This window comes from Hypanus sabinus, chromosome 2 (genome assembly GCF_030144855.1).
Source record: "Hypanus sabinus isolate sHypSab1 chromosome 2, sHypSab1.hap1, whole genome shotgun sequence".
NCBI classification, from domain to species: Eukaryota; Metazoa; Chordata; class Chondrichthyes; order Myliobatiformes; family Dasyatidae; genus Hypanus; species Hypanus sabinus.
In genome coordinates this window covers 68,478,748-68,491,611 of record NC_082707.1, presented here as the reverse complement: position 1 = coordinate 68,491,611, position 12,864 = coordinate 68,478,748, and positions in this window count along the sequence as shown.

Below are 12,864 nucleotides of genomic sequence, written 5' to 3'. Positions count from 1 at the left end.
CAGTGATAGTGATTTGGATATAATGTGACCACTTAATGATAGTAAAGATATATTACATTACAGGCAATAAAGTCCCAGAGTCATAGAACAGTGCAGCACACAAAAAGTCCCTTCAGCCTATCTGCTCCGTGCTGAATCATTTATCTGACTAGTTCCATCAAACATAGCCCTTCATACTCTTTTCAACCATGTACCAATTCAAATTTCTCTTAAATATTCAAATTGACCCCATATCTGCCACTTGCACTGACAGCTCATTCCACATTCTCAACATACACTGACTGAAAAAATTCCTGGCTGGTCTTCCAAAGTGCAACACTTCACAATTGTCTGCATTAAATTCCATCTGCCATTTTCCAGCCCATTTTTCCAGCTAGTTCACATCCCACTACTACTTCATCACTGTCCACTACACACTTAATCTTGGTGTCATCCATAAATTTGCTGATCCAGTATACCACATTATCATCCAGATTGCTGCTATAGATTACCAATCACCAATCCCTGTGCACACCACTAGTCACAGGACTCCAGTCAGAGAGGCAACCATCTACTACCACTCTCTGGTTTCTTTCATGAAACCAAAGTCTACTCTAATTTACTACCTCACCTGGAATGCCAAGTGACTGAACCTTCTTGACCTACCTCCCATCCAGCACCTTGTCAATTGCCTTGCTAAGATCAATGTAGACAATATTTACTGCCTTGCCTTCATAAACATTCCTGGTAACTTCCTAAAAAAATCACCTACTATCACAATCTTATGTTTCTTGCAACAGGCTACGATCTCTCTACAAATTTGCTCCTCTAATTCCAGCAGATTGTTGGGTAGTCCATAATATAATCAAAATCACAATCAGGTTTAATATCACCTACATATGTCATGAATTTTTTTAATAATCCTATTAGTATGGTCATACCTTTCTTATTCCTCAGTTATGCCTATAAAGCCTCTCTTGATGAGTACTCCATTCTGCCCTGACAGAGCACTACCATGACAATTTCCCTGACTAGTAATGCCATCCCACCCATTTAATGCTTTGCACTATCACATCTAAAACAACGGAACCCCAGATCACTGAGCTGCCAGTCCTACTGGCTACAATGTCATACTTCCACACGTTGATCCATGCCCTAAGCTCATCAACTTTTTCTATAATATTCCTTATAGAAGTTATATACAGCTCAGAACTTAGCCCGACCATACTCAACCTTTTGATTCCTAACTGTATATGTAGGCTTAACAGCATCTTTTTCCACAATTCCTCCACTATTTGTTCTGGTGCCCATCCCCCTGCAACTCTAGTTTGTTTCACCCCCTCTCACCCTGCGAAACACTAGCAAACCTTTCTGCTAGGGTAGTAGTTCCCCTCCAGTTCGGATGCAAACCATCCTTCTGCACTGCTACCACATTCCCTGAAAGACAGCCCAGTTATCAAAAAATCTGAAGCCCTCCCTCTTGTACCAACTGCTTAGCCATAAGTTAAACAGTATGATCTTCCTATTCCTGGCCTCACTAGCATGTGACACAGGTAGCAATCTTGAGATTACAGCCCTGGGGTCCTGTCCTTTAACTTAGCACCCGTCTCACTGAACTCGCTTTGCAGAACTTCATCACTCTTCCTACCCATTTCATTGGCACCAACATCCTCTGGCTCTCTACCCCCTCCCCACCCACTTAAGTATGCTGAGGACTCAATTCCAGGTGTCATGGACCCTGGCATCTGGGAGGCAACCTACCATCCGGGAATCTTGTTCTCACCCATGGAACCTCTTTTCCATTTCCCTAACCAATGAATCCCCTATCACTTCAACTCATCTTTTCTCCCCACTTCCCTTCTGAGCCACAGAGCTAGACAGTGCCAGAGACTTGACCACTGTGGCTTTTCTCTGCTACGTCACCACAACCCCCCCCCCCCAACATTATCCAAATTAGTATACCTGTTGTTGAGGGGAATGGCCACAGGGGTACTCTGCACAGTCTGCCTTTACCCTTCTTAACAGTCACCCATTTAACTGCGTCCTGCACATTGCATGTAATGACATCCCTGTACCTACTGTCAATCAACTCTGAGTTCAATCAGGTCTTGCTCCAACCCCTTAACATGTTCAATGTTAGGAAAGTTTTGCAATGATCAGGAAGCTTCCATTACTATGCATTGCACATATTCATGAAAAGCTAGAAGGATCATCTCCAGACAGAGAAAGAGGGGATGGAAATTATACCTAGGATAACAGGATTAAGGAGATAGATCATTTTGGTCACCAATCACATTTCGTGTATGCTATTCTTGGGCCCAATATGGAACTCCCTTGAAGGTGCTGTTTGGGATGCAGAAGCATGTTTGGGCACAGTAGGCTTATCTTTTAGTTCTTGTATTTTCAGTTATTTGGGAGGTATGAGTGTGAGGGCAGCTTGTTGTTCTCGGTGTCGGATGTGGGAGATCCTGGAGTCTCCGAGCCTCCCGGACGTCCACATCTGCGCCAGGTGCGCCAAACTGCAGCTCCTGAGGGACCGAGTTAGGGAACTGGAGCTGCAGCTCGATGACCTTCGCCTGGTCAGGGAGAGTGAGGAGGTGATAGAGAGGAGTTACAGGCAGGTAGTCACTCCGGGACCACGGGAGGCAGATAGGTGGGTTACAGTCAGGAAGGGGAAGAGGCAGGACCTAGAGAGTACCCCAGTGGCTGTACCCCTTGACAATAAGTACTCATGTTTGAGTACTGTTGGGGGGGACAGCCTACCTGGTGGGAGTGACAGTGGCCGAGCCTCCGGCACTGAGGACGGCCCTGTAGCTCAGAAGGGTAGGGTTAGAAGAAAGAGGTCCATAGTAATAGGGGACTCAATAGTCAGGGGCTCAGACAGGCGTTTCTGTGGAGGTGACCGGGAGTCCCGGATGGTAATTTGCCTCCCTGGTGGCAGGGTTCGGGACGTTTCTGATCGCGTCCAAGATATCCTGAAGTGGGAGGGTGAAGAGCCAGAGGTCGTGGTACATGTAGATACCAATGACATAGGAAGGAAAGGGGAAGAGGTCCTGAAACGAGAGTATAAGGAGTTAGGAAGGCAGTTAAGGAGAAGGACCGCAAAGGTAGTAATCTCGGGATTACTGCCTGTGCCACGCGACAGTGAGAGTAGGAATAGAATTAGGTGGAGGATGAATGCGTGGCTGTGGGATTGGAGCAGGGGGCAGGGATTCAAGTTTCTGGATCATTGGGACCTCTTCTGGGGCAGGAGTGACCTGTTCAAGAAGGACGGGTTACACTTGAATCGTGGGGGGACCAATATCCTAGCGGGGAGGTTTGCTAGGGCTACAGGGCGGACTTTAAACTAGTAAGATGGGGGGGGGGGGGCGGGAGACGATTTGAGGAGGCTATGGGAGAGGAGGTTAGTTCACCAGTGGAGCAAGTAAATAGACAGTGTGTGAGGGAGGAAAGGCAGGTGATGGAGAAGGGATGCGCTCAGCCCGAAGATGTAGGGGAGAAGAAAGAAAAGGAAAATAAATTTGAATGCATTGTTAGGGATGGAAAGAGAGGAGGAGATGGAGAGAATCTTAAATGTATCTATTTTAATGCTAGGAGCATTGTAAGAAAGGTGGATGAGCTTAAAGCGTGGATTGATACCTGGAATTATGATGTTGTAGCTATTAGTGAAACATGGTTGCAGGAAGGGTGTGATTGGCAACTAAATATTCCTGGATTTAGTTGCTTCAGGTGTGATAGAGTAGGAGGGGCCAGAGGAGGAGGTGTTGCATTGCTTGTCCGAGAAAATCTTATGGAGGTGCTTTGGAAGGATAGATTAGAGAGCTCCTCTAGGGAGACCATTTGGGTGGAATTGAAAAATGGGAAAGGTGCAGTAACACTGATAGGAGTGTATTATAGGCCACCTAATGAGGCGTGTGAGTTGGAAGAGCAAATGTGTAAGGAGATAGCAGATATTTGTAGTAAACACAAGGTAGTGATTGTGGGAGATTTTAATTTTCCACACTTAGACTGGGAAGCTCATTCTGTAAAAGGGCTGGATGGTTTAGAGTTTGTGAAATGTGTGCAGGATAGTTTTTTGTAACAATACATAGAAGTACCGACTAGAGATGGGGCAGTGTTGGATCTCCTGTTAGGGAATGCGATAGGTCAGCTGACAGATGTATGTGTTGGGGAGCACTTCGGGTCCAGTGATCACAATAGCATTAGCTTCAATATAATTATGGAGAAGGACAGGACTGGACCTAGAGTTGAGATTTTTGATTGGAGAAAGGCTAACTTTGAGGGGATGCGAAGAGATTTAGAGAGAGTGGATTGGGTCAAGTTGTTTTATGGGAAGGATGTAATAGAGAAATGGAGGTCATTTAAGGGTGAAATTATGAGGGTACAGAATCTTTATGTTCCTGTTAGGGTGAAAGGAAAGGTTAAAGGTTTGAGAGCACCATGGTTTTCAAGGGATATTAGAAATCTGGTTCAGAAAAAGAGGGATGTCTACAATAGATATAGGCAGCATGGAGTAAAGGAATTGCTCGAGGAATATAAAGAATGTAAAAGGAATCTTAAGAAAGAGATTAGAAAAGCTAAAAGAAGATACGAGGTTGGTTTGGCAAATAAGGTGAAAGTAAATCCGAAAGGTTTCTACAGTTATATTAAAAGCAAGAGGATAGTGAGGGATAAAATTGGCCCCTTAGAGAATCAGAGTGGTCAGCTATGTGTGGAACCGAAGGAGATGGGAGAGATTTTGAATGATTTCTTCTCTTCGGTATTCACTAAGGAGAAGGATATTGAATTGTCTAAGGTGTGGGAAACAAGTAAGGAAGTTATGGAACCTATGAAAATTAAAGAGGTGGAGGTACTGGCGCTTTTAAGAAATTTAAAAGTGGATAAATCTCCAGATCCTGACAGGATATTCCCCAGGACCTTGAGGGAAGTTTGTGTAGAAATAGCAGGAGCTCTGACGGAGATCTTTAATATGTCATTAGAAACGGGGATTGTGCCGGAGGATTGGCGTATTGCTCATGTGGTTCCATTGTTTAAAAAGGGTTCTAGAAGGAAGCCTAGCAATTATAGACCTATCAGTTTGACATCAGTGGTGGGTAAATTAATGGAAAGTATTCTTAGAGATAGTATTTATAATTATCTGGATAGACGGGATCTGATTAGAAGTAGCCAGCATGGATTTGTGCGTGGAAGGTCATGTTTGACAAACCTTATTGAATTTTTTGAAGAAGTTACGAGGAATGTTGACGAGGGTAAGGCAGTGGATGTAATCTATATGGACTTCAGCAAAGCCTTTGACAAAGTTCCACATGGAAGGTTAGTTAAGAAGGTTCAGTCGTTAGGTATTAATGCTGGAGTAATAAAATGGATTCAACAGTGGCTAGATGGGAGATGCCAGAGAGTAGTGGTGGATAATTGTTTATCGGGATGGAGGCCGGTGACTAGCGGGGTGCCTCAGGGATTTGTTTTGGGCCCAATGTTGTTTGTAATATACATAAATGATCTGGATGATGGGATGGTAAATTGGATTAGTAAGTATGCCGATGATACTAAGGTAAGAGGTGTGGATAATGAGGTGGATTTTCAAAGCTTGCAGGGAGATTTATGCCGGTTAGAAGAATGGGCTGAACGTTGGCAGATGGAGTTTAATGCTGAGAAGTGTGAGGTTCTACATTTTGGCAGGAATAATCCAAATAGAACATACAGAGTAAATGGTAGGGCATTGAGGAATGCAGAGGAACAGAGAGATCTAGGAATAACTGTGCATAGTTCCCTGAAAGTGGAGTCTCATGTAGATAGGGTGGTGAAGAGGGCTTTTGGAACGCTGGCCTTTATAAATCAAAGCATTGAGTACAGAAGTTGGGATGTAATGCTAAAGTTGTACAAGGCATTGGTAAGGCCAAATTTGGAATATTGTGTGCAGTTCTGGTCACCGAATTATAGGAAAGATATCAATAAATTAGAGAGAGTGCAGAGATGATTTACTAGGATGTTACCTGGGTTTCAGCAATTAAGTTACAGAGAAAGGTTGAACAAGTTAGGTCTCTATTCATTGGAGCGTAGAAGGTTGAGGGGGGATTTGATCGAGGTATTTAAAATTTTGAGAGGGATAGATAGAGTTGACGTGAACAGGCTGTTTCCATTGAGAGTAGGGGAGATTCAAACTAGAGGACACGATTTGAGAGTTAGGGGGCAGAAGTTTAAGGGAAACACGAGGGGGTATTTCTTTACTCAAAGAGTGATAGCTGTGTGGAATGAGCTTCCTGTAGAAGTAGTAGAGGCCAGTTCAGTTGTGTCATTTAAGGTAAAATTGGATAGGTATATGGACAGGAAAGGAGTGGAGGGTTATGGGCTGAGTGCGGGTAGGTGGGACTAGGTGAGATTAAGGGTTTGGCATGGACTAGGAGGGCCAAGATGGCCTGTTTCCGTGCTGTGGTTGTTATATATATGTTATATGTTAAAATTCTATGCAGGTGCAACCACAATGATGAGTTCTGAACAAAGATAAAGAAGAAGAACGAGAAGGCAGGCACTGGAATTGGGAATGATAAAAAGCTACTGGAAAAAACTGCGGGACAAGCAGCGTCTGTCATTGATAAGGAATTGCTTATATTTCAGCTCAAGTTTGTGCATCAGGACTGAGAATGGAGAGTGAAAGAGTGTAAGGAGGAGAACATGGGGTGGAGAAGCGAGACATGGGCCAGAAGGTGAGAGATGGACTGAGAATGATGAAGGGTGAGGGACAGATGGGTGTTAGGTGGAAGTAAACAAGGACACGAAAGAGGGCAGACGGAGGGACTGGAGGAGGAAGGTAGAGATAGCTGCTTCTGGGTGATAAGTGGGAACACAAAGGCTGCCAGAGCTGGAATCTTTTTTTCGAGATGGCACTGAGCTCCATTCAGGATTTGGCTTGGATTTAGTTAGTTTTTGAGTTCAGAGCAATGGTTTTGGGGACAACCTGTGGTGATAGATGTCTGGTTAGGATTTAGCAACAGGAATGTGGGAGGAATTAGAGGTCAGACAGGAGTCTAAGTCTTTGCTCCACATTCAAAGTCCGGTGGACAGAGTGAGAGGCCTGCAGATCAAAACGGACAAGGGATGGTGCTCATACCCACTCCCCACCACCACACATCCCTTTCCGTGAGTGGTCTGTGTTTTCTGGTGTCGGAATTTCATGCAGGAAAGAGAAAAAGGGACTGATAACTCACTGGGTTGGTGAATCAATCAGACTGGGGTTTGACGCCTAGTGTATGAGGTCCTGTCATTGGTGTGCCTAGAGTTTAAGGCCTAGTATTCAGTGATCAGTGTGTCCTGCAGTCAATGCAGAGGGTCAAAGCTTGAGGGTTGAATCAGATGTCCAGAAAACAAGGCCTTTGACTGGAGCCTGAGTCTACAAATCTGTGCGTGTTGAAGGCTCAATATCTGTGAATCTGCTGGAAACTGGAAGCCAAAGACGGTGCGCTCTGCATTTGCTTGACTGTGTATGTGTGTGGGTGGGAGGGAGGAGCAGGGTCTTTTTTGCTGTTGCTGTTTTGTTGCTTGTTGGGTTGTGTTTTGTTGTGTTCTGTGTTGTTCTGCCGAGCATCATGGGCATGTAATGTTGGCGCCGGTATGCATGGCAACTCTTGCAGACTTCCCTCAGCACACCCTTGGGTGTGTTGGTTGTTAATGTAAATTTCACTGCATGTTTCAATGTACATGTGGCAAATACATTTGAATCCTGAATCTGCTTAGCAAGGAGAGTGATAATAAGGACTAATAGGCGAGTGATAGAAGGCAGACAGATCCAGATGGGAAGGGGATGTGGTGGGAGAAATATATGGGTAGAAGGTGCATGGAAGCACCAAAGTGATCTAGGACAAAAATATCTGATTGGTAGTGTTACTGTGTGTGGGTGAGGCAGGGGAGCAAACAAAAATGGAAGGACCAGAGATGGATCAGAAAGCGAGAGAGGGAGAAAAAAGATCACAAATCACAAAAGGGAAGGATGACCTGAAATTGGAAAATTCAGTGTTCGTACCATCGAGTTGTATACTATGCAGCAGAAAACTAGGTACTTTTTTCGAGTTTACTTGAAAACTACCTGGGACTGAACTGGGAGACAAGGAAATTGAGCTGGAAGCAGGGAGCCAAGATGCTGGTGAAGACAGGTACTGACAAAAACACAGATGGTTGTGGTTGTGAATACAGCCAAAGAGCAGGAGAGCACCAAAGAGAGGGAGTAATGAGAGAGGGTGTCACAGAACTCTCAATGAGGTAATAAGTTGATTGAATGTTTCCCAGCCTTGAAGGAGCTTTACAGTGGAACAGTAAAGACATGAGACTGCAGATGCTGTCCTTGCAGAAGTATTATCCAGATTGCATTATGAAAATATTGAAACAAATACTGTGCAAAAAACATAATATACATATTATAAAAGAGGTTGCCTTTCTTGCAGTGGAGTTAATGAGACTGACAAAGATACTGTACGTCTGGTAATGAAGCAGGTTCATGAGTATACCTCTAGTGACCAGGCAGATCAGCAGATATTTGGAAAAGCACGTAAAAGCTTTCCAGCACAAACATTGCAAGTTGTTTCACGTCAGTCCCGCATTAAATAGGGTCACGGAGCATTAGAGGACTACAAGGAAGAATAATGGAACAGATTCATGCAGAATATCTGACTTTGTTGACATGCAAAAAGTAATGTGTAACTTTGTCTATTTGCTTGGAGTAGGCAAGAGTCGGGAAGAGAAACCAGGGAGTGTACAGTTTGTCAAAACTGACACCAAGAACACTATGCTATTTGTGGGAGTAATCCATGAAGTAATTCCAGTGAGTACACCAAAGATTCTCAGAGAGAGGTACAGTTACTTGGTGTAAGTAGGCTGCCAGTCAAAGTCGATTGAAACAAGTATGCAAGGTCTCTCTGGCTGAATACATCCCAGACGAACCTGGCTTAGTTTTGCAATGCACAGTCTTCCTAAAGAGTTCATTATAAATAATGGCCCACATTTTTGGCCAGATGTGTATGTGTTCAAGCCATTTATGAAATGGCTTCAAATATCACAATTATTTACCATCAGGACTCAAATGAAGCAGTCAGAGATTAATAAAAGTAATGCATAAAAATACCTCCAGAGGCAAATCAGATATCACTTTGAAACATCAGCTTGCAAATTTTATTTTGAGCTGAATCCACATTTGCTTAGGGAGTACAGTCCTGCAACAGTGCTCTTGTATTGAAGATCTAGGATGCAGTTGAGTCTGAAAGGGACAGTTATAGAAGAGAAATATCTTGGATCATTCTATGAAGGGAAGCAGTTCACATTATTGAATAAGGCTCATGTGGTAAGAGTTTCAGACAGGCTGGAGATGAAAAAGTGGAATATCAAGGAGATTATCTAAATACCCGGTTTGTACAATTAGTCATAGAATCATAGAAAAGCACAACACATATACAGACCATTCAGGCCATCTAGTCAATACTGAATCATTTAAACTGCCTACTCCTGTTTACCTGCACCAGGACCATAGCCCTCCATACCCCCACCATCCATGTACCTATCTGAACTTCTCTCAAACATTGAAACTGAGCTCACATGCACCACTATGCTGGCAGCTCGTTCTATCCTCTCACAACATTCTGAGTGAAGAAACTTCCCCTCACGTTCCCTTTAAACTTTTCACATTTCATCCTTAACCTATGACCTCTGGCTATAGTCTCACCCAAACCTCAGTGGAAAAAGCTTGCTTGCATTTACCCTTTCTACATTCCTCATAAGTTTATATACCTCAATCAAATCTCCTCTCAATCTTCTACATTCCAAGGAATAAAGACCTAACCTATTCAATCTTTCCTTATAAATCAGGTTCTCCACACCCAACAACATCCTTGTAAATTTTCTCTGTACTTTTTCAACCTTATTTACATCTTTCCTGTAGGCAGATGTCCAGAATTGCACATAATACTCCTAATTAGGCCTCACCAATGTCTTGTACAACTTCAACATAACATCCCTCTTTCTGGTTTATGAAGGCTAATGTTCCAAAAGCTTTCTTTATGATCCTATCTACCATTGATGCCACTTTCAATGAATTATGGACCCGTATTCCCAGATCCCTTTGTCCTGCAACAATCCTCAGTGTTCACTGTGCATGACCCACTCTGGTTGGTCCTGCCAAAGTGAAACACATCACACTTGTCTGCATTAAATTTGAACTGCTATTGCTCAGCCTATTTTTCCAGCTGGTCCAGATCCCACTGCAAGCCATAATAGCCTTCCTCGCTGTCCACTACACCCCCAACCTTGGTGTCACCTGCAAATTTGCTGATCCAGCTTACCACATTATCATCCAGATCGTTGATTTAAATGACAAACAACAGAAGACCCATCACGATTCCTGCGGCATTCCACTAGTCACAGGTCTCCAGTAAGAGGGGCAACCATCTCCTACCACTCTCTGACTTCTCCCACAAAGCCAATGTCTAATACAATTTACTACCTTATCTTGAATGCCGAGTGACTGGACTTTCTTGACCAACCTCCTATGTGGGACCTTATCAAATGCCTTACTAAAGTCCATGTAGACAACATTCACTGCCTTGCCTTCATCCACTTTTCTGGTAGCTTCCTCAAAAAACTGAGTTTGGTGAGACATGACCTACCGCACATGAAGCCATGTTGACTGTTCCTAATCAGTCCCTGTCTCTCCAAATATTTATATACCCAGTCCCTCAGAATGCCTTCAATAACTTTCCCACTACTGAAGTCAAGCTCACCGGCCTATAATTTCCTGGTTTATTTTTAGAGCCTTCCATGAACAATGAAACAACATTAGCAATCCTCCAGTTCCTGGTACCTCACCTGCAGCTAAGGAAGATATAAATATCTCTGCTACAGCCTCAGAAATTTCTACACTTGCGTCCCACAGGGTCCAAGGGAACACCTTGACATGCCTGTGGACTTATAGACTCTGATTCAGGAGAGCAAACACCTCCTCCTTTGTAATCTGCATCAGGTCCATGAAGTTGATTCCACATTGCCTCAATTCTATAGACTCTGTGCCTATCTCCTGAGTAAATAAAGATGTGAAAAAACTTATTTGAGATTGTGGACTGATATTCTAGAGGATATTCTAGAGGATGAATTTTGTCGCTTGCGATCCTTTTGCTCTTAAAATAATTGTAGAATCCCCTAGGGTTCTCCTTCACCTTGTCTGCTTTGGCAAACTTATGCCCTTTTTATAGTTGTGATTTCCTTCTTAAGTGTTCTCTTGCATTTCTTATACTCCTGAAGTACCTCATTTTCTCATTCCTTGCCTATACCTATAATGATCCTCCTTTTATTCTTAACCATGGTCCCAGTATCTCTTGCAAACTGATGTTCCCTACACCTATTTTCTTTATCTATTATTTTGACAGGCACAACAAGCTTTGTACTTGCAGAATTATAATTTTGAAACCCTCCCACTTACCAAGTATACTTTTCTCAGAACCAGCCTGTCCCAATCCACTCTTGCCAGATCCTTTCTGATACCACCAGATCAGGCCTTTCTCCAATTCAGAATCTCAACCAGCGGACTAGACCTATCTTTTGCATACTTACTTTGAAGCTAATGGCATTATGATCTCCAGATGGAATGTGTACCCCTACACAAACTTCTGTCACCTGGCCTGTCTCTTTCCCTAATAGCAGATCAAGTATCACACACTCTTTCACTGGGACTTCTACGTACTGAGTAAGGATACTTTCCTGACCACATTTGTCAAGCTCTATCCTATCTAGTCTTTTTACAGTATAGGAGTCTCAGTCAATATGTAGAAAATTAAAATCACCTGCTATAACAACCTTATGTTTCTTGTAACGGTCTGCAATCTCTCTGCAAATTTGTTCCTCAAAATCCCTCGGACTGTTGGGTAGTCTGTAATATAGACCTTCTAAATTGGTCATACATTTCTTATTTCTTAGCTGAACCCATAATGCCTCACTGGACGAGTTCCCAGCCTGTCCTGACTGAGTACTGCCATGATAATTTGCCCTGACTCATAATGCCATCCATCCTCCTTTAATCCCTCCCACTCTATCATGTCTAAAATGACTGAATCCTAAAATATTGAGCTCCCAGCCCTGCCCCTTGTAACCAAGTCTTCCCAATAGCTACAGTATCATAATCCCAGGTGCTGATCCATGCCCTGAGCTCATCTGCCTTTCCTATGATACTTTTGCATTGAAATATTTGCAACTCAGGACATTAGTCACACCATGCTTAACCTTTTGCCTCCTGACTTTGTCTCCGCAACCTTTCCACTCACTGTCCTTGCAGTCTGGTTCCCCCTGCAACTCCAGTTTAAACACCACCATGAGAAACTAGCAAACCTTGCTGCTAATATATTAGTCCTCCTCCAGTTCAGGTGAAAACCATCTCTTCTGTACAAGTCCCACCATCCCTGTAAGACAGCCCAATGCCCTCTTCCTGCATCAACTTCATAGGCATGTCTTAAACTGCAGAATCTTCCTATTTCTGGCCTCACTAGCATGTGACATGGGTAGCAATCCTGAGATCACAACCCTGGTGTGATTGCCCTTTAACTTAGCCATTTAACTTAACTCCCTGTACTCACTTTGCAGAATCTTGTCACTCCTCCTGCCCATGACATTGGTACCTATATGGACCACAACCTCTGGCTGTTCCCCCTCCCTCTTAAGAATGCAAAGGAATTGATCTGAGATGTCCTGGACTCAGGAGGCAACATACCACTTGGGAATTTTGTTCTCATCCATAACATCTCCTTTCTATTCCTTTCACTAACAGCACAGCTCATCGCTTCTTCCGCCACTTCCCTTCTGCATCATAGTGTCAAACTCAGTGCCAGAGACCTGATCTCTGTGACTTTCCTCTGCTAG